General features: G+C 33.2%; 1 long non-coding RNA gene across 1 annotated transcript in view; it reads left to right on the top strand.

The window, feature by feature from the left end:
• The window catches only part of LOC310722919, a 31257-nt gene extending 4669 nt beyond the window's left edge, over window positions 1-26588 (top strand). Inside the window, exons 2-3 of the long non-coding RNA XR_014532541.1 lie at window positions 16975-17080; window positions 26035-26588. This is a non-coding gene — a long non-coding RNA (uncharacterized lncRNA). The remainder of the gene's footprint in view (window positions 1-16974; window positions 17081-26034) is intronic.
• Window positions 26589-27006: the final 418 nt, after the last annotated feature.

Here is a 27006-nt window from a genome sequence, read left to right as displayed (position 1 = left end):
TTTTATTGTGACGCACAATCCCGTAAATCCGCCGTAAAACAGAAAGAGTAGTGAGATAGTGTGTAATTGTACGATTGCCAGAAGTACTTTGGTAAAAAGGCGAGAAACACGTGCTTTAAATAATAAAAAATAAATAAATAAATATAAAAGTTGGGAAGGGAAAAGCACTTCAATTTTTAGAATAGGAGGTTAAAGCGTAATGTTTCCATGCTGGCCCAAACACACAGAGAGTGTGTCCTCTGTGAAAGGCAATTGATTTCAGGTCGTTATTGCGGCTGAAGCCGATACTAAATCACCGCTAATTAATATGCTAAAAAACTTTCCCTCCAGCACTTATCTCTTACTACAGCAGCCAGCACCTTGTTATTTAATTACTTATGGGAGAAGACGAAAGAAGAAGAAGAAGAGAGGAAAAGTAAAAAAAAAAAAAAAAAAAAAAAAAAAAAAAAAGGTTTCTGGACTGAGAATGTGTGGAATTATTTTAAAATACCACACACACACACACACACACACACACACACACACACACACACACACACACACACACACACACACACACACACACACTGCTGGCTCTGGTGGTGGGAAAGAAATCTTACAGTGTTAACACTTTCCGCTTTTGCATTCAAGTTTTCAAAGTCAGCTTTGGCAACGTGGAGTCCCTGGGAGTCAGGGTTCGGGAAGCTTTTTGTTCTAGCGAGCTGTTTTGGTAGCGATGTCTGTGAAACATGGAACGCACTGTAAAACTAACATTTTGAGATTTTCTGGTATATTTTGCAGTATTATGAGTCAGGATTGAAATGGGAAACACTATAAATGGTAAAATCTAGAACTACATTTTCCATTCGTGGGATGACTTGTGTCCTGGTTCAGGATGTCCTTCAGGAAGGTCCTACTATAAAAATTGGTTGATTTGGTGTGTTAAGGTCAGTGTGAGTGAGAGGATTAGCTCTTACTGCTTTACTAAACGTCCCAACTATAAAGAATCAAATTTGATTCGGAACATAAATTGGTTTTGGGGGCTTGTGGGTACAAACTGGTGTTTACGAAACTTTACTGTACTATACTATAATATAATATTATATACTATACTATAATATTATATACTATACTATAATATTATATACTATACTATAATATACTACACTATAATATTATATACTATACTATAATATTATATACTATACTATAATATACTACACTATAATATTATATACTATACTATAATATACTACACTCTAATATTATATACTATACTATAATATACTACACTCTAATATTATATACTATACTATAATATACTACACTCTAATATTATATACTATATTATAATATACTACACTATAATATTATATACTATACTATAATATACTACACTCTAATATTATATACTATACTATAATATACTACACTATAATATTATATACTATACTATAATATACTACACTATAATATTATATACTATACTATAATATACTACACTATAATATTATATACTATACTATAATATACTACACTCTAATATTATATACTATACTATAATATACTACACTCTAATATTATATACTATACTATAATATACTACACTCTAATATTATATACTATACTATAATATACTACACTCTAATATTATATACTATACTATAATATACTACACTCTAATATTATATACTATACTATAATATACTACACTATAATATTATATACTATACTATAATATACTACACTCTAATATTATATACTATACTATAATATACTACACTATAATATTATATACTATACTATAATATACTACACTCTAATATTATATACTATACTATAATATACTACACTCTAATATTATATACTATACTATAATATACTACACTATAATATTATATACTATACTATAATATACTACACTATAATATTATATACTATACTATAATATACTACACTATAATATTATATACTATACTATAATATACTACACTCTAATATTATATACTATACTATAATATACTACACTCTAATATTATATACTATACTATAATATACTACACTCTAATATTATATACTATACTATAATATACTACACTATAATATTATATACTATACTATAATATACTACACTATAATATTATATACTATACTATAATATACTACACTATAATATTATATACTATACTATAATATACTACACTATAATATTATATACTATACTATAATATACTACACTATAATATTATATACTATACTATAATATACTACACTCTAATATTATATACTATACTATAATATACTACACTATAATATTATATACTATACTATAATATACTACACTATAATATTATATACTATACTATAATATACTACACTATAATATTATATACTATACTATAATATACTACACTCTAATATTATATACTATACTATAATATACTACACTCTAATATTATATACTATACTATAATATACTACACTCTAATATTATATACTATACTATAATATACTACACTATAATATTATATACTATACTATAATATACTACACTCTAATATTATATACTATACTATAATATACTACACTCTAATATTATATACTATACTATAATATACTACACTATAATATTATATACTATACTATAATATACTACACTCTAATATTATATACTATACTATAATATACTACACTCTAATATTATATACTATACTATAATATACTACACTATAATATTATATACTATACTATAATATACTACACTCTAATATTATATACTATACTATAATATACTACACTCTAATATTATATACTATACTATAATATACTACACTATAATATTATATACTATACTATAATATACTACACTATAATATTATATACTATACTATAATATACTACACTATAATATTATATACTATACTATAATATACTACACTATAATATTATATACTATACTATAATATACTACACTATAATATTATATACTATACTATAATATACTACACTCTAATATTATATACTATACTATAATATACTACACTCTAATATTATATACTATACTATAATATACTACACTCTAATATTATATACTATACTATAATATACTACACTATAATATTATATACTATACTATAATATACTACACTATAATATTATATACTATACTATAATATACTACACTATAATATTATATACTATACTATAATATACTACACTATAATATTATATACTATACTATAATATACTACACTATAATATTATATACTATACTATAATATACTACACTATAATATTATATACTATACTATAATATACTACACTATAATATTATATACTATACTATAATATACTACACTATAATATTATATACTATACTATAATATACTACACTCTAATATTATATACTATACTATAATATACTACACTCTAATATTATATACTATACTATAATATACTACACTCTAATATTATATACTATACTATAATATACTACACTCTAATATTATATACTATACTATAATATACTACACTCTAATATTATATACTATACTATAATATACTACACTCTAATATTATATACTATACTATAATATACTACACTCTAATATTATATACTATACTATAATATACTACACTCTAATATTATATACTATACTATAATATACTACACTCTAATATTATATACTATACTATAATATACTACACTCTAATATTATATACTATACTATAATATACTACACTCTAATATTATATACTATATTATAATATACTACACTCTAATATTATATACTATACTATAATATACTACACTCTAATATTATATACTATACTATAATATTATATACTATACTATAATATTATATACTATACTATAATATACTACACTATAATATTATATACTATACTATAATATTATATACTATACTATAATATACTACACTATAATATTATATACTATACTATAATATACTACACTCTAATATTATATACTATACTATAATATACTACACTCTAATATTATATACTATACTATAATATACTACACTCTAATATTATATACTATATTATAATATACTACACTATAATATTATATACTATACTATAATATACTACACTATAATATTATATACTATACTATAATATTATATACTATACTATAATATACTACACTCTAATATTATATACTATACTATAATATACTACACTCTAATATTATATACTATACTATAATATACTACACTATAATATTATATACTATACTATAATATACTACACTCTAATATTATATACTATACTATAATATACTACACTCTAATATTATATACTATACTATAATATACTACACTATAATATTATATACTATACTATAATATACTACACTCTAATATTATATACTATACTATAATATACTACACTCTAATATTATATACTATACTATAATATACTACACTCTAATATTATATACTATACTATAATATACTACACTATAATATTATATACTATACTATAATATTATATACTATACTATAATATACTACACTCTAATATTATATACTATATTATAATATACTACACTCTAATATTATATACTATACTATAATATACTACACTATAATATTATATACTATACTATAATATTATATACTATACTATAATATACTACACTCTAATATTATATACTATACTATAATATACTACACTATAATATTATATACTATACTATAATATTATATACTATACTATAATATACTACACTCTAATATTATATACTATACTATAATATACTACACTATAATATTATATACTATACTATAATATACTACACTCTAATATTATATACTATACTATAATATACTACACTCTAATATTATATACTATACTATAATATACTACACTCTAATATTATATACTATACTATAATATACTACACTATAATATTATATACTATACTATAATATTATATACTATACTATAATATACTACACTCTAATATTATATACTATATTATAATATACTACACTCTAATATTATATACTATACTATAATATACTACACTATAATATTATATACTATACTATAATATTATATACTATACTATAATATACTACACTCTAATATTATATACTATACTATAATATACTACACTATAATATTATATACTATACTATAATATTATATACTATACTATAATATACTACACTCTAATATTATATACTATATTATAATATACTACACTCTAATATTATATACTATACTATAATATACTACACTATAATATTATATACTATACTATAATATTATATACTATACTATAATATACTACACTCTAATATTATATACTATACTATAATATACTACACTATAATATTATATACTATACTATAATATACTACACTCTAATATTATATACTATACTATAATATACTACACTCTAATATTATATACTATACTATAATATTATATACTATACTATAATATACTACACTCTAATATTATATACTATACTATAATATACTACACTCTAATATTATATACTATACTATAATATTATATACTATACTATAATATACTACACTCTAATATTATATACTATACTATAATATACTACACTATAATATTATATACTATACTATAATATACTACACTCTAATATTATATACTATACTATAATATACTACACTCTAATATTATATACTATACTATAATATTATATACTATACTATAATATACTACACTCTAATATTATATACTATACTATAATATACTACACTCTAATATTATATACTATACTATAATATTATATACTATACTATAATATACTACACTCTAATATTATATACTATACTATAATATACTACACTCTAATATTATATACTATACTATAATATACTAAACTCTAATATTATATACTATACTATAATATACTACACTCTAATATTATATACTATACTATAATATACTACACTCTAATATTATATACTATACTATAATATACTACACTCTAATATTATATACTATACTATAATATACTACACTCTAATATTATATACTATACTATAATATTATATACTATACTATAATATACTACACTCTAATATTATATACTATACTATAATATACTACACTCTAATATTATATACTATACTATAATATACTAAACTCTAATATTATATACTATACTATAATATACTACACTCTAATATTATATACTATACTATAATATACTACACTCTAATATTATATACTATACTATAATATACTACACTCTAATATTATATACTATACTATAATATACTACACTCTAATATTATATACTATACTATAATATACTACACTATAATATTATATACTATACTATAATATTATATACTATACTATAATATACTACACTCTAATATTATATACTATATTATAATATACTACACTCTAATATTATATACTATACTATAATATACTACACTATAATATTATATACTATACTATAATATTATATACTATACTATAATATACTACACTCTAATATTATATACTATACTATAATATACTACACTATAATATTATATACTATACTATAATATTATATACTATACTATAATATACTACACTCTAATATTATATACTATACTATAATATACTACACTATAATATTATATACTATACTATAATATACTACACTCTAATATTATATACTATACTATAATATACTACACTCTAATATTATATACTATACTATAATATACTACACTCTAATATTATATACTATACTATAATATACTACACTATAATATTATATACTATACTATAATATTATATACTATACTATAATATACTACACTCTAATATTATATACTATATTATAATATACTACACTCTAATATTATATACTATACTATAATATACTACACTATAATATTATATACTATACTATAATATTATATACTATACTATAATATACTACACTCTAATATTATATACTATACTATAATATACTACACTATAATATTATATACTATACTATAATATTATATACTATACTATAATATACTACACTCTAATATTATATACTATATTATAATATACTACACTCTAATATTATATACTATACTATAATATACTACACTATAATATTATATACTATACTATAATATTATATACTATACTATAATATACTACACTCTAATATTATATACTATACTATAATATACTACACTATAATATTATATACTATACTATAATATTATATACTATACTATAATATACTACACTCTAATATTATATACTATACTATAATATACTACACTCTAATATTATATACTATACTATAATATACTACACTATAATATTATATACTATACTATAATATTATATACTATACTATAATATACTACACTCTAATATTATATACTATACTATAATATACTACACTATAATATTATATACTATACTATAATATACTACACTCTAATATTATATACTATACTATAATATTATATACTATACTATAATATACTACACTCTAATATTATATACTATACTATAATATACTACACTCTAATATTATATACTATACTATAATATTATATACTATACTATAATATACTACACTCTAATATTATATACTATACTATAATATACTACACTATAATATTATATACTATACTATAATATACTACACTCTAATATTATATACTATACTATAATATACTACACTCTAATATTATATACTATACTATAATATTATATACTATACTATAATATACTACACTCTAATATTATATACTATACTATAATATACTACACTCTAATATTATATACTATACTATAATATTATATACTATACTATAATATACTACACTCTAATATTATATACTATAATACTATAATATACTACACTCTAATATTATATACTATACTATAATATACTAAACTCTAAATATATACTTACTATAATATACTACACTCTAATATTATATACTATACTATAATATACTACACTCTAATATTATATACTATACTATAATATACTACACTCTAATATTATATACTATACTATAATATACTACACTATAATATTATATACTATACTATAATATACTACACTCTAATATTATATACTATACTATAATATACTACACTCTAATATTATATACTATACTATAATATACTACACTCTAATATTATATACTATACTATAATATACTACACTATAATATTATATACTATACTATAATATACTACACTCTAATATTATATACTATACTATAATATACTACACTCTAATATTATATACTATACTATAATATACTACACTATAATATTATATACTATACTATAATATACTACACTCTAATATTATATACTATACTATAATATACTACACTCTAATATTATATACTATACTATAATATACTACACTATAATATTATATACTATACTATAATATACTACACTATAATATTATATACTATACTATAATATACTACACTCCTATATTATATACTATACTATAATATACTACACTATAATATTATATACTATACTATAATATACTACACTCTAATATTATATACTATACTATAATATACTACACTCTAATATTATATACTATACTATAATATACTACACTATAATATTATATACTATACTATAATATACTACACTATAATATTATATACTATACTATAATATACTACACTATAATATTATATACTATACTATAATATACTACACTCTAATATTATATACTATACTATAATATACTACACTATTATTTACTATAATATAATATACAACACTATACTTTAATATACTATACAGCATTATTAAAATGTATCCATCAGAAGATGGAAAAACTGTATTGCTAACTACAATATAATATAATATAATATAATATAATATAATATAATATAATATAATATAATATAATATAATATAATATATGTGTGATCATTTGTCTTTACAAAAGATAATGATGGTTTCCTTAATACTGGTTCCTCTGAAGGTTTCTTCTCTCTTGGTGTAGGTATGATGTCATGACTTCGAATCCTATAGCAGGTATCATGTCTCATAACACTGGACAAAAACCTGTCACGATAATTCAAGACATCTAAAAACTGTAGAAGCAGGACAGCACCGAAATGTACACAGGTGTGGGTCCTTACTACTCAATTTTCCCCGCTCCGCTTTCCATTCCCAAACTGGTGCACATCTACGCCAACACCCACTCTTCCACAGCCAATATCTGGACAAACATTTGTGGACACCTGACCATAATGTGAATGTGAATATTGTTGAACATCCCATTCAATATATAGTTTCCATTTACTCTTATTATAAGCTCCAAGGTGCAGGGAAGATGTTCCAGTAGAGTTTGTTGAGATTCGCGAGCACAAGGTTCCATTTTATACACCGAGGTGTTCAGTAGGGTTGGAGCTCAATAGCAGGCCACTCAAGATCTTCCACACCATGGAAAGCTTATCTTCATGTCGCTGGCTTTGTGTACTTTGTGTTATGCTGGAGTTACAGGTTCGGGTCTCCTAGTTTAAGAGAAGGGAACTTTTCATGCTCACGTTTTTTGAGGAAGAACCCTATACATCTGGAAATGTCATTTACATTATGCTTCCAGTGTGTTGTTGTGTTTATCGAGCTCTCAATTTTCTAAAGGACCGAGTGCTGAGGAGGAAATAAAGTAGCTATGATGACTAAATATCCGACCGATTTTTTTCAGCAGCCACATTTCGACTTTCATTTAAATCTAAACATATAACCCGGGCTCAGAAATGCAAATGTAGACGGTTTGAAGCGAGCCAGAGAGATTAAGTAAACAGTCACGGCTTTGCTTTCATACTTGGTAAAATGCAGTTAAATCACCCTGGTTCTGCGTACATTAGGATTTCGATGAATTTCATATGAAATAGTAAACACTGAATTTTTTTTCTTCCGAATGCTCCCTCTTCACCAAGCCATCGAAAGCTGATATATTTGTCACCGCTGCAGACTAAAAGAAAATATAAAAAAATCCTCCATAAAAAAATCACTTCCCCGTATTCCCAGCCAGTAAACAGGTTGTGTGGGAGGCTGAGCTGAACAGGATGAAAGGATCCACACATACCACGTGGGCAGCCCTTTAGGCTACTCTTTAAAAAAAAAACGTTTTTCAGATTCGCTTGGCGCTCGTGTAAAATAGCCTTATCGGACTGCGCAAGTGTGTGCGGCAAATTCGTGACGGCTTCCTCCTGCTACTATCTTATCACCAAGGAACATCGGGGCTTTTCTTGGAATCAAATAAGTAAATAAAAACCGACTTAAACCCGGACCCCAGAGCACTTTGTATCGGCCCAATTTGCACTTCAAAGCGGCGCTGAAGGAAAACAAGTGAGAAGGTGTCTGGTTGTCAGACAACATCCCAAACCATCATTCCCCCCCGCATTATCATTGGTTTTTTCGTTCTGACTGTAAGCATTGATGTTGTCTTATCGGCTGTGCTCAGAAATAGCGTTCGGGATTGGCCCAAAGTGGGGGGACGGAGGGCGCCGAAAGACACACAGAGGCGTGTTTGTTGGCAGATGTTAGCAAAGTAAAAATAAAACCTATACTAATGAGGTAGTGATATACAGCCATTATGGTGTACAATAATGCAGGACTTTATAATGCTGCAGCAAAATATGGCATCATGAACAGTTCCAGGTGATATATATATATATATATTTATATAAACACCTCCATCCAACCTCAATTCCCATTCCCTCCATTCTTCTACAGAACACGTAGCATCACTAAACAAGTATAGCCTGGATTCTCTACGACTGGAAATCCACTTTCGGATTCCATCAGAGGCTGATGATTTAGTCCGTTCTGGCTGTTGTGGATCGAAATCTATTCTCCCCGGAGAACGTGCATTCACCACTTCCATTAGTGACAGATAAAGGCCAAGTCAAGTCACAGCAATATCCACATCCACGAAGGCGTCCTACAGATTTATTCTTCTCAGGGGGGACTATAAAAACTCTCACGATCGTGACGTTCTTTTAGGGTTTATGGACTTTCAGAACTGGACAGCGCCCTCCGGTTGTTTTCGAGGGTCTTCTCTGGAGATCAGACGCTCGGTCGTGTTGAAATGGTAGTGATGTATCATGGTACATGTGATGGATTTCTGCAGGTAGTACTGTACATCCACCAAAGCTAAAAATATACTTGTAGAAAGATTTTTTCGGCCACATAGGTGTTGACAAGTCATGTGTCATAGTTTTCTTTCTTTTGTGTGTGTGTGTGAGGGAGAAAGTGAAAAATACTTGAGATGTTATTATATAAAAAAACTATTCAATTTCTCATAAAGCTGCAGTTATATATTATTGTATCATATTGTATCCCTTGTTTTAATTTTATTGTATATATTTTTTCATCCTTTTTATTTATTTGATCCTCTATATATTTTTGTCTGTGTGTGTTTGTGTGTGTGTGATATATGGACAAAAGTTTGTGGACATCTGACCATGTGTTTTTTCGAACATCCTATTCCACATTTAGTCCCTGTTTCCTTTAATAATAAGCTTCTGAGAAGATGTTCTGCTAGATCTCATGGAGATTTATACGATTTCATTCAGCCAGAAGGGTGTTAAAGTCAGGTACTGATGCAGGTGAGGAACTGAGGAGGCTTGAGATGGTCCTGCATCCAAAGACGTCCTGTAATTATGTGCCTCCTACAATTTGAGGAGTGTTTATCCTCCAGACAAACTCTGCAGTCACATGGTTTATGTATATTAAGGTGCACATGGACAGTATTGGCTAAATAGAATACCATCAGAAGGTCTCTGGACAGGACAGATATAAACATACAATCGAGACATGCACTTGAAGAAATATACAGTCACCACCTGGATGAGAAAAGAAAAGACCTTTGAGTTATTTTGAAGGTTCCAAGGCAAATGATCGGGTTATAATTACAGATCGACGATTAATTGGCATCGATTGTTGATCGCACGATAGTTTTTCCGGCTCCCGGATCACTGTAATTACGAGAGCGGCCTCTAGAGGCGAATCAGTGGTGTTTTTTGTAATAAGATTAAGTATTAATTTGACATGGAGTGTTTTTTTATTTTTTTACTAAGTATCCATCAGTTGATTAATTGGTAATTTGCATGAACTTTTCTGTGGTAGAAATGTGTATAATTGTTGATGGGAGATTTTGATGAGAGATTTGTTTTGAAGGAGTCTCCAGTGTCAATGCTTTTTGGAGCTTTTCTGGACTTCTTAGTAGCTTTTATTGTCTTATTGTCCATTGTAAACAACAAAAAAAACATTGTTAGCATTAATTACTTACTAAATGGTTCACTCAATATTGGCAACATTTAATTCCTGGGACTGTCTGGCTCACGAGGGGGGGGGGGGGGGGGGGAATGGAAAATGATTTCCATTTTACTGCAACGCTGCACTCAACACCAAGGAGTTGCATCATCAGGTGGCGCACAAAACAAGAAGAATGACCGAGGTGAAGAATCGGTGCTGGAGTCGATGCTGACGGCGGCCTTTTCCGCTTCACAAACCTCGCAATCCATGAATCGATCCGTAACAGGATCAATAAATCCCTCTCATACACTGGATGAGCAAAAGTTTGTGGACACCTGATCATAGGATTGCTATGTGCTTCTTTTTGAATATCTAATTCCACATCATCCACTTTTGCTCTTATAATATTTTCCACTCTTCCAGCAAACATGCTCCTAGAGATTTTGAAGTGTGCTCCAGTGTTCGCATTCAGGACGCATGGCAGTCCTCGGGGGTTTTCTCATTAGCCCTCTAGTGGAACACACTGATTAAATGACCGCTATAATGCATCCCTCATGGTTTCTGAGCGTTTCTTTCTTTTAATGAGTTGGATAAATGTAAGATGGAGAAATGAACGACAATATTAGATGATGAGCACGAAAAGAGGGAGGAGAGGAGGAAGGATTTGGCTCTTGAACGTCCATTATAGTGTTCTTCATGTTCTAATAAATGAACCTAATTAACCCCATGGTGAAGCCTAATACGTGCTAATCCTCTGCTGCAGAGGGACGAGGATTCAGCAGTGGGAAGGTGTGATTAATAAGAAATTGCTTGTTTTTTAAAAGGATTGAGGGAAAAGAGGAAACCAGCTTTGGAAATTGTCTAGAAAGGACGTGTGTTAGTCACAAAAAAGGAAAAACTGTCAAGTTTATTTCTATTGCGCTTTTCACAACAGACATTGTCTCAAAGCAACTTTACAGAGTTTTAACAGTTAAGGTGAATGATGTGTTTATCCCTGATGATGAAGTCTGGAGTGACTGTTGTGAAGGAAAAACTCTCCTAGATGACATGAGGAAGAAACCTTGAGAGGTACCAGACTCAAAACTCGTCACATCTGCATCTCGGGAGAGAGGAGTATGAATATGTGAATGAGATGAGACGAGAGAGAGATTCACTCATGTGGGCACAGGTGTATTCAAACCTCTTTCTCTCTCTTAAATGTTTTCCTTATAAGACATCTCTTTCACCACTGTGCATCAAGTTACTGACCATGAAAACCTATTAAACTATTATTGCACAGAGAGAGAGAGATGTCGAGATGTCTGGTTTGATCCATAGCCTCGAATTTAATCAGTTTGGATGTAAAGCATTTCTCCTCATGACCTCCAAATCGTTCCTCTCCATTACGATGCATGAGCTCCTCCACGTCTGAGCCTCGAAGGTTTGAGGTCATGGAGGCTAATCAAGATCTTCCACTTCCATCTATGGAAAGCAGATCTTCATGGAGCTGGCTTTGTGCACAGGGGTATTTTCATGACAGGTTTGGGTCTCCTAGTTCAAGTAAAAAGGAGAAATTAGAAGAGAAATAGAGTTAGAGTTATACCAGGGGTCAAGATAAGAGTTTATGCTAACTATTACATCATCCTCAAATGATTCTAGTGCCAACCTGTGCAATTCCTCTGTAAGAGCCACGTCTACGTGAATAAGCCAAAAACATGTGGGTGTGTTGATTGTTCTTTTGTTAAAACCGCAAATCCAACTAAAATCCTGTGAAAATACCCCAAGCCACGAACGATTTAACAGGAAATTCCCGGATTAGCGGCGATTACATTACAGCTGCACGTACGTCTGCCCAGATGGCGCTTAAGTCGACGAAATCTGAGAAATGTGTAAACATGTTGTAGTGGGATTTCTGGATGTGAAATATGAAGTCTCAATGGAAACAGTTATGATACATGGAGAACATGACTTTTCCAGGTCCCTCTCCAAACTGTTCCTATAAAGTTGGAGGCACACAATTGTATAAAATCTTTGTACTAGCAGACCAAAGTTGTTCCAGCATGACACAAAGTGTGAAAAACCAGCTCCATGAAGATCTGCTTTCCATGGGTTGGATGTGGGTGTGAAAGATCTTGAGTGGCCTGCTGTAGAGCTCCAACCCTATTTGGGATAAATTTTTCCCAGGCCTCTTCACTTCCTCATGTACATCTTTACCTGACGTTACTAAGTGGCTAATTGAAATCTAACAAATCTCCATAAAATCAAGTAGAACATCTTCCCAGAAGAGTGGAGCTTTATATGAGAGCGAATGAAGACTAAATGTGGAATGGGTTCTTCAATAAGCACTATTCTCATAATCAGGTATCCACAAATATATATATATATATATATATATATATATACAGTCTATAGGTTGGGGGTTCAAGCCACTGTATCTCCAAGCTGCCACCGGGGGCGCTGTATCACGGCTGACCCTGTGCTCTGACCCCAGCTTTCTAACATTGCTGGGATGTGCGACGAAAGAATGTATAGAAAGAATAGAAAGAAAGAATGTATAAAGTGTATAAAGCACTATTTCTTCTTTATTGTTATTATTTAGATTAGATTAGATCAGATCAGATCAGATCAGATCGGATTCAACTTGTGCAGAGTACAAGTACAGCACCAGTGAAATGCAGTGAACATCTAACCAGAAGTGCAAATAACAATGTAAATAAATAAATCTGATATAAATATACAAATATACAATAAACCGATGATGGAAGTGCAAAAATAGATATTACAGTAATAGTGTACGAGCTGCAAATGTCAGCATCACCACAAAATTTTATTATTTGAAAGTGACTTTTTAAAATTATTATTTCAAGGCGATAAAAAGAAAGAAAAGACTACCAAGATTATATTCAAATTTTTTTTGGCACAAATCTGGAGAGAGAAAGAAAGAGGGAGAGAGAGAGAGAGAGAGAGACCTCTGTTCCTTCAGAGGGAAAAAACAACAACAAGAGCTTTCATTTCAGCGCAATTTCGATCGAATACGTGCAAGTAAAATGTTAAAAAGATGCGATGAAAGTCAAGCGAAACAAAACAAGCTGTGTGATTGAGTGTGTAAAACAAAAAAACATTTGCTTTGGCTTTTCCCAAATATTTTTTTGCCAGACTTCAAATCTCTTGCGCCCCGGGTGAGGCTCAGTCTCACGCAATTACACTGATCCATGGCTCTTTCCTCACAGCCTTGTGCTCCTGCACCAGATGGTGAGAGACGACGCAAATGAGCTCCTTTTCATTCGTGGCAAAAGCTGGATAACAGGATTTTAATTCGTGGAGGAAACCAACAAGCTGATTTTAATGGAAATATATATATATATATGTCTAAGACGTGATGGTTTGCTTTTGTCATCTGCACCTTCTTACTCATTACTCCGTGGCTCCTCGGCGTTTCCTCCTCGGCGCTTGCTGAGAAATGAATTTCCACATTAAAGCGGACTTGGGCCTTGGGAAGACAGAGAATGTTCTAGATCAGCGATTGAAAGACGGGCTGGAACGTATACACGCCACGATGGAGAGGGAAGATGTAATTTCTTCAGTCAATATAGGCCACATCTATACTTATTAATAAGACATATCCAGTCCAGGCTTGGTCCAGCCGGTCTGGGAGAACTTCTTTTCCAGCCACTTAGTTTCAGAGGGATGTATAGGTCATGCCTGAGGGGTTTTCTGACATGTGCTTGCTTGGGTGTGTGAGCCATTGCCATGATTCAGCCACTTCATTACCCTGGTATAGCTCTCAGGGGGGAATGTGCTGCACAGCCTTTACAAAGCCTCTCCATCAACCTGAGCAGGTCAAGGGCTCAGAGTATGGTCTATGACCACCAATGAGGTAAACATATCCCAAGCCCAGGTAACAGGCTGTCAGACATCAGGCTATTTTTACTCTCCATTCATACATCATGCTGTTATAATAAACTAGGAGAAGCATAGTTCTCAGAGTAGATGCCATTTCAGATACCAGACTCTCCCACTTTACATCTGAGATGATCTGAAAAGAGTTTTAACACAATGTGGCTACTCTTGAGTTGGTTTTTTTGCTGTAAAAGTGCATAACTTGCAACTCAAGTCATTGAATGTAGTGGGTTTTTCATTTCATTTGTTTTATTGTGCTTTAATTTGTAAAGGTGTTTCTTCAGTTAAAAAGTTGGAGATTTATATCCTCTGTTCTTTGAACTACACTATTACAAAAAACTATATTCAATGGGTTCATGTGTACAGAAGGTGCAGTAGGTAAGAAGATATTGTGTAAACATACTAATATACATTATAACTGCTGTGCAAAACATTAGTCAGTGGATACGCTTTAAGGTGCTGTGTCTCAAGATCTGCGTTTAGATTCTGTTGGATTTTCAACCAAACTGCAGGCGATTTAAAAAAACTGAAAAAAGGAACGAAGGCAGGAAATAATTTACAGTGACACCTGATTTGAAGCTACGGATGCATTTATTTCCCATTGCACAATATAAAAACCCATCAGGAAGTGTTAATTAGGACGGAACACTTTTTTTTTTTTTTTCGGTGACTATATTATATTAGTCCGTTCTTCTTCTTCTCCATCCCCAAAAAATGAATAAATAAATAAATTCCAGACTGCTCCAGGAAAAAAGTGTAAAAAAAAAAAAAAACAGCAGCGGATATCATGATTGAATTGGTTATTAATTTTTTTTTTTTCATTGGCAGGAAACGGGATATTGTGACTGTCCCAGGACGAGAGACACCCAGCGGGAGAAGAAGAGAAACAGTGTGAGATGAGAAACCAAGAACGGCCATCTGAGGGACGTCCCAGGTAGGAAAATGAGAACCAGAAAGAGTTTTATTGTCAAGTTTTCACTTCACAAGGAATTAGTTTTGGTGAAGCTTCCAGTTGCACATTTTGACAATATAATAAATAAATAAATAAAAACAAAGAAAGAAAGTTAAAAAAAAAAAAAAAAGGTAATGCACAGAATTTTTTTTTTACAAAAATAATAAATAAAACAATATTGCACAATGGTATTAACATTTAAACGTTCATGAGGTTGACTGCCTGGGAAAGAAACTTCCTCTGCTCTGTTGGTCCAGCCAGATGGCAAAAGTTCAAAAAGTATAGTAGATGTTTGGATGTGAGGGATCCAGAATGATTTTCTGAGCTTTTTTCTTCACTCTGGATGAGTACAGTTCTTGAAGAGTGAGCAGAGGAGCAACGATAATCCTTTCAGCCGTCCGAAACGTTCTCTGTAGTCTTCTGATATCTGATTTTGTAGCCAAGCCGAACCAGACAAATACTGTAGAACGAGCCATCAAAGGGAGAAACAACAGTTTGTAGAGGAAAACACAAAACCTTCATGTGTTCCGTCCAACCTGAGCGCAGTCAGTCCACACTCTCCTCTTGTAATCACTCCATAATTACCTCTGATTAAATACCCCTGACTGCTCCTGTGTGCTACTCAACTTCGCTAATCAGAGTGCTAGCAAATTTAGCGCTGCTGATTATCCGGTGGTAGCTGCTACACGGCTGATAAAAATAAATAAATTACAAAAGTACAAAACTTTTGTCTAAAGCAGGGGTTCCTCAACTTTTTTTTTTTTTTTTTGAGTCACATCATTCTTCAGCTAGTTTGGGCTCGTACTCACCGATAATCAACCGAGGGGAAATAGTCTGGAATTTTATTACAAAAAAAGAAAGAGGTATTGAATCATGAAAATGTGCTTAATGAAATAAATTTGAAGATATTAATTAATAAATATAATTATATGATAAATAAATTAAAAATAAACATAAATAATATACAGTCTGGCATGTAAAAACAAACAGCACGTGGTGTTAGTGGTTTGCCTCTAGAGGCTGCTCTCGTAATGACAGCGGATTGAAAGCCGGAAAAACTATCTGTATGAGTTTTTGCTGACTGCTGATTATTAATATTAGTAACTAATTGACATTTTTGTTTTGAAAGCCGCCCTTTCTATTTTTTTTTCAAAATATGTCTCTGGCATTGTGCAGAGGGCCGCTCTGGTTTAAAAAATCCACATCTGATTATTCACATTTATACTGTAGTACCTCAACCTCAAGCGATTTAGCATCAGAATCAAGCTATAATTCTATAGAAGTCGAACACTGGGCTCCTGCTGATTCGTGAGATTACTTTCACTATCGCTCTAATGAGCTCTCAGGCATTTCCTTCCACTCTGTTGCTATCATTGTTAGCTAGTTATCATGATTTGCTAGCTCTCCTGTGGCTGTTGTTTGGCTTCGCTGTGCACCAAGACTGACCAAAAGATTTGCTCTCTGCTTCTTTTTAAACATTATTTGGTCATTGACTCTTCTCAGGAGATGTTCCAATAGGTTTTGTGGACATTTCTTTGAGATTTCATTTAGCCACAATCATGTGTTAGTAAAGTCAGGACCTGATAGGGCAGGAAATAAGTCAAGTCAAGTCAAGTCAAGTTTATTTGTATAGCGCTTTTCACAACAGACATTGTCTCAAAGCAGCTTTACAGAAAACAACAGTGAAGGTGAATGGTGTGCGTTTGTCCCTGATGAGCAGCCGTGGCGACAGTGGCAAGGAAAAACTCCCTTAGATGATATGAGGAAGAAACCTTGAGAGGAACCAGACTCAAAGGGGAACCCATCCTCATATGGGTGACATCAAAAGTTTGGTCATAAATCTTTCAACAATACAGAACAATTTGTGATCATCATAGATCCAGCATCAGCTTCTCCATGCCAGGGCCTTTAAACACTCGGCATCTACTTCTCCATGATCATCCATAGGTCCATAATCTTCACGAGGTGGGACGTGACTGGAGCTGGCCAAACCTCAGGAAGCCTCGGGATGGGGAGAGAAAGAGAAGCAGTGGAGAGGAATTAGCGTAGCTGCTGTTCATGATATTAACAGCACAAGTTGATAATGTGCATGTGATCAGATGTTCTGGAGCACAAGGTTGTGATGTGATGTGTGTGATGTGTGTTATGTGTAGGCTTTGCTAAAAAGATATGTTTTTAATCTACACTTAAACTGGGAGAGTGTATCTGAACCCCGAACACTGTCAGGAAGACTATTCCAGAGTTTAGGAGCTAAATGTGAAAATGTTCTACCGCCTTTAGTGGACTTTGCTATTCTAGGAACTACTAGAAGCCCAGAGTTTTGAGATCTCAGGGAGCGTGACGGATTGTAGCGTGTTAAAAGACTGGATAGATACATGGGAGCCAAACCATTTAGTGCTTTATAAGTGAGTAGCAGTAGTTTGTAGTCTATTCGAAACTTAATAGGAAGCCAATGTAGGGACGATAAGATTGGGGTTATATGATCGTATTTTCTTGACCTAGTAAGAACTCTTGCTGCGGCATTCTGAACTAACTGAAGCTTGTTTATTAATGATGCAGGACATCCACCTAGTAATGCATTACAGTAGTCTATTCTAGAGGTCATAAACGCATGGACGAGCTTCTCTGCATCAGATATAGATAACATATTTCTTAGCTTAGAAATATTTCTAAGGTGAAAGAAGGCTGTTTTTGTAACTTGATTGATGTGATTTTTAAAAGATAAGTTGCTGTCTAAAATAACTCCCAGGTCTTTTACCGTTGAACTAGTAGTTACAGAACAACAGAAATAAGCACTATGATGCATTAATGAGTTGGATAAATGTAGGATGGGGAAATAAACGGCAATTTTAGATGATGAGCACGGAGAGAGGGAGAAGAGGAGGAAGGATTTGGCTTTTGAACGTCCATTATAGTGTTCTTCATGTTCTAATAAATGAACCTCATTAACCACATGGTGAAACCTAATAAGTGCTAATCCTCTGCTGCAGAGGGACGAGGATTCAGCAGTGGGAAGGTGAAATTATTAATAAATTGCTTTTTTGACCAGGAAGGATGTGTGTTAGTCACTAATAGGAAAAAAAACACTCATGGAGATTAACGTTGGAGATGACTAACTACTATAACAACTCATAAATAATAGGCTGGACATGACCCCAACACTATATGAGCAAAGGTTTGTGGACACCTGACATTCACACCACATTTGGTCCCCGTTCCCTCTTATTATAAGCTCCATAGGAGGTCACTGAAGATCTTCCACAAACATCCAACCCACAGAAAGCAGATCTTCACAGAGTTTTTACAGGTTTCGGTCTCATAGTTTAAGTGAAGGGGAAAAGTGTGTTTGGAGAAGCATCACATATGGGTGGAAACGTTGGGTGTCCGAATACTTCTAGAAGTGTGGAGGTTGTCACAAATTTGTGTTCCTCCTGTAGTGCGTAAAGGGAAGGTTGCTATTTTTTTTGTCATCCTCAACAGGAGTCTTCTTCACACTTTCCCAGACACAGCGAGTAATCCTCAGACACACACACACACACACACACACACACACACACACACACACACACACACACACACACCACAAAACACCGCCTTCCTTTTGGAATAAACAGGATCAGAAGAAGAAGAGCGATGCTCACTGTGCGTTGTCAATGCTGTTGCTGACTGTATTAGGATCTGATGTACTTACAACCAGAGTGATCCCGCTGTTACGCTGTGTGTTACCAAGGAATGAAACGAGCGAATATGGTTTTGCGAAAGGAAGCAGACTCGAGGAAGTTTTGTTCGTGTGCTTCGTCTCTGCAGGTTGGTTTCTTCCAGACCCCCAGGTTGAGCCTCGCTAGTTTGTGTAAAGGCCAGTGGTGGTTTAATAGTGAAGCCTCTGGGCTATTGATTAGAAGGTCAGGGGTTTGAGCCCTCGGCACCACCAAGCTGGACCTCACAACCTTAGACAATCAACTTCCTGACATGTTGCTAATCAGACATGCTCTTGCCAATTTCTTTTCTGCAACAACAGAAAGATTCAGACATTTCTATCCACACGGTGCTCAGGTGCGTGTCCTTCCACTGGCTCCAGTTCAATTCAGTTCACTGATACTTGCCTACAAAGCCCAAAAAAATGGACCCCTCTTACCTCAAAGCTCTTCTCACTCCTCACACTGCACCACGCTCCCTCAGATCTTCATCCACTGCTCAACCAGTCCCACCCTCTCTCAGAGAAAGGTCTACATCAAGACTATTTTTTGTTCTGGTCTTGATCTTAACTCTTCAAGGGGAGAGGATTCTTGAACCTGCAACATACACATTTGTGAAATTCTGCCACTTTCCCTCAGACTGAAGAACCTGCTCAGATGAGTAGTGAAACGTTTCAGTCTAACCAGATAGAAGTCCAGTTGACAGAACTTCCAAATATACATTAAAGCTCAATCTGAGGTGGGAGCTCAGAGGTTAAGGTTTTGGGTATCTCATCGGAAGGTCAGGTTTCAAACCTCAGTATCGCCAAGCTGCCACTTTTGGCAATGCCCTTAATCCTCTGTGCTCCAGGGCCACTTGTGTCTCATTCTATCTGTACTAATGGTCAGAGGTCCAGTAACTTGTGTCTCAGATGCATGTAAAAGAAAAGAAAATACGCAGCTCAATACAGGTGAAATAGAGTCTTGTTAGTTCTTTGGTCTTGCTCATTGGGAATGCCCATCACCCCTCTGTGCCTTGAGGTCTCTGAGCACTCGTGACAATAAAGCATCCTCCTAACTGCCACACACACACACACACACACACACACACACACACACACACACACACACACACACACACACACACACACACACCATCTCAGAGGTCTAAACACACAGCTCAAAACACACTGGTGCATTATTAATACATTGTTGATGAAAACCTCGAACGCAGAGTCAATTCGAGCGAAATATGGCCTTCTGGAAAATATCTGCAATATCTGCAATTACTTCATCGCCAGTTTCTTCGTTCATTACGCCATACACACTAATCCATATCTCTTCTGAAGGTCCACATTAGCGTAGAAAAAGCTGCGTGGAAAAATTTAGAGGAGTGGGAAGAGTTTTGTCAAATGTGTCACCTGGTCCATGATTTGGCTGCTTCTAGACAATCACAAGGAAGAGTTATGGATAATGGAAAGCAAGGCTGCTCATCAGAATAGTCCCTATATGGTGTTATAATAACCACCAATATGTCCAGATGTTCATCTCAAAGGTGTTCAATAGGTTTCAAGATTTTCCAGTCCAAACCATGAAAAGCAGATGAAGCTTCATGAAGCTGCTTTGGTGCACAGAAGCTTTGTTTGGGTCTCTTGGTTCGAGCGTAGGAAAAAAACAGTTTGGGGAAAACCAGATACGGCTGGAAAAGTCCTTTGTCCACGTAGTATATAATATTTTGTATATTTTGTGCCTTTGACATGTTTTTGTCTTCTCATCCCATGCATTTAATTTCCGATGTTTTGTGGAAATGCTACGGTATTTAAATACAAATCCTGCCGTGATCATAACATCACCTTCGCGGCTAATCGTGGCTGCTCCAAGGCTTCAAGCGATCCAATGCCCTAATCCTATACCAATCCTTTAATCCTTTAGCAGCTCTTTTGTCATCAGGCCAGATTCCTCAAACAAACCGAGTCCTCAGACTGCTAATTCGGGCCACTGCTGCATCCACGAAGCCTGACGTGGTGATAGTGCTCACTTTAAACTCTAAAGTTTTGTGGAAAGATCTAGATTACCTCCCTGGTTGGTTTAACTACTCGATTGTGATTGTCTGGAAGTTCAGCTGGTGTGTTTTTCAATGGAAGTTTGAGGTCGGTATTTCTGGAAACCTAGAAACATCCAGTTCCAGGTCCATCCAGAGTGAGACAGCGATTAAATGACCTGACTGAGCTCCATGGAGGATTTCAGAGAGTATATGGTGAATACGGTGATTTCCATCAATAGCTGTTGGAGTTTTCCAGGAGTTTATCTCTGGGTGTGATTCATGTAACGTGGCGTAAATAAAACGCGTTGGAAACTAAGATGAATTCTGTAGGTGTCACTCTGAGAACATCAATGACCGCTTGAACTCGTCAATGCTGGGAAGTGACCATGGTATAAGAAGAGAATCCACGGCCACACCATCTGCCTTTCAGTATTAGAATTATTATTATTATTATTTCCGTAAAACGGTTAAGATTTTCAAAGATATAATTGCTGAGAAGCTCCAAACCAAAGCTTCTTGTTTGCTCATTTTTTTGCTTGTTTTGACTTGATGGATAACATTTACGCTTTAGCACATTCCAACACGGCAATATAGCAGATGTTCGGTCTTAAACGTGGACAGATGCTCAGGTTAGACAGAAGATCCATCAGAAAGAGGCTACGTTACAGTATGTGAGATTCCTACAGCACGTCCTGAAATCTCGCTTTTGCTATGGTAAGACCAGGAGATCTCATGCCTCCTACAGTCAAGGACAAATAAATTCATAAAATCACAAACCCTCATGAGAAAATTAAGTCGAGATCACGAGAAAACAAGAACAGAAAAAAGAAAGCATGGCCTCTCAGGGCTTCCGCGATTATCATTCGCACGGCTCGGCTCTTTCTATTATTATTATAATTGTTGTTACTATTTTGTATTATCTTTCTCTCGCATGCAGCCTCTCGAGTGTTCCACAGACCGTATCCATGATTAGTTCAGTTGCTCAGCGTCTACAGCTACCTACCCACGGCGATGAAATGATAAGAACGTCCCACACTCGTTCATTTTCATCCACTGCATGTTTGCTCAGTTCTATGTCTTTACTTTTACACCTGTACACTGCAGTAACGATCCTGCCTCATGAACTAAAGTTCTTTCTTGATGAGGTTGCATCTAGGTTTATTGTTAGTGATCTAATTCTACATCCAGATTTCAATTTCAACGGTTCAAGGGGGTTCAAGTGGTCTTCAAAGGATCAAGATTCCAGTGGGTTCCAAGGTTTAAAGCTCAAGGTTGCTTAAATGGGGTACAAGGTTTATGATGGTCCAAAGGTTTACAGTGTAAGTGGGTTCCAGGGTCTAAAGTTCAAGGTGGTTTAAAAGGGTTAAAGGTTCAAGAGGGTTCCAGGGTTCATGATGGTTCAAGGGGGTTCCACGGTTCAAAGTTTAAATTGGTTCCAGAGTCTAAAGGTGAAGGTGGTTCAAGAGGGTTCAAGGTTAAAGGTGCCTCCACGATTCAAGGCTTCAAAGTTCAAGGGGTTTCATTGGTTCATGGTTCAAGTGGGTTCCAAGGTCCTAAGGTTAAAGGGGTTCACGGTTCAAGGGTTCAAGATTCAGGTGGGGTTTAAAGTTTAAAGTGCAAGGTTGTTTAAGATGTTTCAGGGGTCAAGAATTCAAAAAGGCTAAATGGTTACAGGTTTAAGATGGAGGGGTTTCCAGGGGTCCAGGAGGTTCCAGGGGGTTCCAGGGGTTTCCAGGTTTCAATATGTTTAAAGGGGGTTCCAGGGGTCCTGATGGCTCAAGAGTTAATGGTTCAAGGGGGTTCCATTGATCAGGATTCAAGTTATTTTCAGGATCTTAAGTTCTAGACGGTTTCCTGTGTTCAAGTGGTTAAGGTTCAAGGAGGCTCAGGGGGGTTAAGCAGAAGGAGCTTTTAAAGGCTTTTGTCTGTATAGTGTAGTTCAATGTGAAGGCAACACAACATCTGTGGTGTTTATTTGAAGTTTATGGTTTTCAGCTTCTGACTTTTTTTTTTCTTCTTTCTAGTTGCATATTTTTTTCATTTCTCGCAAAGTTACGTTCAATACTTTTGGCACAAATTTAATTACTTAAAAGTCTCGCCTAATGATTTAGTGCTGCTGCCAAACTCGGTGCATCACACGGGATTATTAAATTCATTCCGATTGTGAAACGAAATACAATTTTTGAACTGATGAAATCTCACTCTCTCCCTCCATCTCTCTCTATTTTTTTATTTATTTTTTTTATAATCCCTGTGGGAAGTAAGGATTTTCTAAATCATGGCCACCCAAAAGCACATAGAGCACACAGAGGAGTCGAGAAAGTCAAAAGAATAATCATCAGGGGGTAAAGGCTTTGATGTCTAGACGCAGACGTTCATCACTTTCTTGTACAGTACGTTCTTTTTCACATTCATCAATGTCAAAAAGTTCTGGAGCTTGTTTCTGGAGTCTCCTCCTTTCCTTTTCTGTCTCGCTAAAAAGGCTATGAGTCATAACCGCTCCATTCCCCGGCAAAGGTAAAGCTCTTAGAGGGCCTGAATATTAGCAGAATATTGGAGTTCACAGCAGGTAGCAGACAGTGGAGGTATTCCTACAGTGAGCCATTTAGATATTCTGCCACACACACACACACACACACACACACACACACACACACACACACACACACACACACACACACACACACACAATTTAAATCTCTTTACCAGGTGATGATGAATTATTTATCTCTATATTCCACAGACAGGAGAAGAAAGTACAAGTGCAGATGAAAGACAGATACCAGTCACGATCTTGCAGGAAATACGACATGACTGGTTCGACTTCCAAACACCGTTTAAAAAAAAATGACCATAGATTCGTTGAAATCGTTATTCCGCTGGAGGTCGACTGGTGTTTGCACGTGTGCGGTGTTTAATTATTAATTAACATAGTTGTGTAACGCCACCAGATGAGGAGCTGAGTATATATTTTTTAGTTCACATCCCAGTGTTGGTGATCCTTTTTTTTTATTGAACAATTTTATTTATTTTTTTGATAATTTGCACATAAATTTCATGTCATGGAACATCCAAGGAACAAGTTCCTGATCTCACATGCACGACAGTGACCGAATCGAGAATTCACACTTCCTGATTCAGAGACTCAAACTGAAGGAGAGTAGATCCCTGATTCAGACTCCCTGATTTTCTCCTTTTACATTTATGGCATTTGGCAGATGTTCTTGTCCAGAGGAACTTTCGGGTTCAAGGTCTTTGCTCAAGATCTCAGCAGTGGCAGCTTGGTGGTGCTAGGATTTAAACTCATGACCTTCTAAGGTACCACCTTCCTACCAACTGGCCCAGACTCCCAGAAGGTCCTAACTCCCAGAAGGTCCAGACTCCCTGATCCAGACTCTCAGATCTCGACTCTTGTATTTAGACTCTTTATGATTTAAACTTTTAATTCAGGCTCCATGATTTCACATTCTCATATCGCATTTTCTGATTCAAACTCTAATATCCAGTCTGAATGATGTAGACCTTCATCTTTAGACTATTTTGTGCATTCAGACTCCCAGATATGGACTTAAGAATAAAACTATCCACTGGATGAGACGCACATAAACACCAGCACTCGATCCCAATGCAAAACCTTAAACATGCATGTAGATCCGTGTCTGTGATTTTTCTTAATGCTTTTTCTGAGATATTACTTAAGAAGCGGTTTGGTGGGAAAAAACACGTTCTTCGACACGTTTTGTGGGTTGACTGATAAACCTTATACACAATAAATCCGCTAACTGAAGACATAAAATAAAAGTGTAAAAACATGGCCCATGTGACTCAGTCTCTGTTGTTACATCACCAGGACTGGTTGAACATGTGTCACATCCAAATATTGAATCTGAAGCCCGGTGGCCTTCGGACTCTAAAGTGGCTTCGGTCGCCGAGGTGCACAAACTCAATCTAATACTAATGATTACTTTATTGACAAGCCTGTGGTGCTCTTTCTCTTGCTTTCTCTTTCTCTTTCTCGCTCTCCCCCTCTCTCACTTTCTCAGCTTCTCTGCAGCCTCAGCTCCAGGAAGAGACTCATAAATCACAGCGTTCTTTGCATTCGTCAGCGACCACACGGAAAGCATTTTTTCATTCATTTATATAAGATTCATCAGGATGCACATATATCTCTCTCATTCTTTGGCGACGAG

This window comes from Silurus aristotelis (assembly GCF_946808225.1).
Source record: "Silurus aristotelis genome assembly, chromosome: 29".
Classification (NCBI taxonomy): Eukaryota; Metazoa; Chordata; class Actinopteri; order Siluriformes; family Siluridae; genus Silurus; species Silurus aristotelis.
Note: the sequence above shows the minus strand (reverse complement) of the source record. Positions and strands in the feature narration are given on the sequence as shown.